Raw genomic sequence first — 1,985 nt, 5'->3', positions numbered from 1 at the left:
GGAACATAAGGTGCATAATTTTGAAAATTTTGTTGATTTTGGAAATGTGGTTGTGAAAATTGTGCAGCATTATCATTCTTCCAACTAAAATTTGGATGATTTCGCCAACCTGGATTGTAATTTTGAGAAAATGGTTCAAAATTTGGCCTTTTGAAATTGTTCAAAACATTGGCTTGTTCATGGAGACATTCTTTAAAAGAGGGCAAAGTGGGACAATCTTTTGTAAAATGATCACTTGTATCACAGATGTGACACACAATTTCTTAAACATATTTTAATTGACCATTCTTTTTCAATTCAAGTGCCTCAACTTTTCTTGCCAAAGAGGTAAATCTAGCTTGAAGATCATGTTCATCTTTGAGAGTGTACATACCTCCACCAGATGTAGGAGATTGAATCTTTTTTGATGGTTCGATTGTACCTATAGTGTCCCAATTTTGAGCATTTTCAGCTAAAGAATCGAGATACTCAATTGACTCGTTTGGATCTTTATCTTCAAATGTTCCATTACACATAAATTCAACCATTTGCCTATCTTTAGGTGTTAAGCCTTCATAAAATTGAGAAACAACTCTCCAAATTTCAAAACCATGATGTGGACAAAGATTAAGGAATTCTTTGTATCTATCCCAACACTGATAAAAAGTTTCTCCTTGTTTTTGAGTGAAAGTGATGATTTGCCTTTTGAAAGAATTTGTTCTATGAGATGGAAAAAACTTTTTCAAAAATTGTTGTTGCAATTCATCCCAAGTTCGAATGGATCCCGATCTAAGATTTTGTAGCCAAGTTTTAGCTTTATCTTTTAAAGAAAAAGGAAAAAGCTTAAGTCGAATGGTGTTCATGCTACAATTTAGATCATTATATGTGTTGCACACTTCTTCAAACTCTCGTAAATGCATGTATGGATTTTCAGAATCTAAGCAATGAAAATTGGGTAAAAGTTGGATAATACCAGGCTTAAAATTGAAATGAGATGCATCAGGGGGAAAAACTAGACATGAAGGTGCACTAGCATGTGTAGGATTCATGTGATCTCTAAGTGTTCTTCGTCTATCATGATCATGTTGAGATTGAATTTCATCTTCATTTTCTTGGATGGGTTCTTCCGCCATGTTTTGTAAAAATAAAGGGTTATTTCGAATGAGTCGACTACTAAGTGTACGTGACCAAATGCTCATGCAAATGCAAATGCAAAAGAATAAAAACACACAAAAGCAATAAAAATTCAAATAAAGAAAAATAAACTATAAACAAAATTAAATAGACTTGAAATTAAATTATACTTCCCCGACAACGGCGCCAAAAACTTGTTGCGACTTTGATTTTTGCACTCCCAAGAGCAGGTTGTCCACACAAGTAGTATAATTCGGTGAGTCCGAATATCGTATCCACAGGGAAGCTAAGGTAATTACAAGTTCACTAGAATGTCTTTTTGTTTTTGTTTTTGTTTTTTTTAATGGTTTGAATCTTTAGTTGATAATTTTTAATTGTTAAAATTTTAATTTAAGTAGTTGAGATTAAAGGGTCCACTCTTGGTATTTTAATAAAGTTAACATTAACGAACATTATTGAAATCCACTTAATAAAATGGTTACAATATATTAAATAATCATATTTATATTATGTTATATATTATTATCTTATAAGTATATAATATATACCAAAACTTATAAATTTGTCAAAATATTTATTGTGCTATATATATATATTTGTAAACACTAAATCAAGGTTCCCACTTTAAATGGTTGGTAAAACCAAACAAACATTTAAATGGTTCCAAGAATTTAATATTATAATATATTCATATATAATAAATCAATGCATCCACTTTAAATGGTTGGTAATACCAAACAAACATTTAAATGGTTCCAAGAATTTAGTGTAACATATATCAACAATAAATCAAAACTCCCACTTATAAGTAGGGTATAAAAATGTTTAAAGAAATAAATAAAACATAAACAATAAATAATGATTAAATAATA

The 1,985-nt window shown here is 29.9% G+C and overlaps 1 non-coding gene across 1 annotated transcript; it reads left to right on the top strand.

The window, feature by feature from the left end:
- Nucleotides 1-585: 585 nt before the first annotated feature.
- On the top strand, nucleotides 586-694 carry LOC142532111 (small nucleolar RNA R71). Its single transcript, XR_012816503.1, has one exon. It is a non-coding gene; the product is annotated as a small nucleolar RNA R71 (small nucleolar RNA).
- Nucleotides 695-1,985: the final 1,291 nt, after the last annotated feature.

Source organism: Primulina tabacum, chromosome 17 (assembly GCF_025594145.1).
Source record: "Primulina tabacum isolate GXHZ01 chromosome 17, ASM2559414v2, whole genome shotgun sequence".
In the NCBI taxonomy this organism is placed as follows: Eukaryota; Viridiplantae; Streptophyta; class Magnoliopsida; order Lamiales; family Gesneriaceae; genus Primulina; species Primulina tabacum.
The sequence above is the reverse complement of the archived record's forward strand: the minus strand, read 5'-3'. Positions and strand labels throughout refer to the sequence as shown.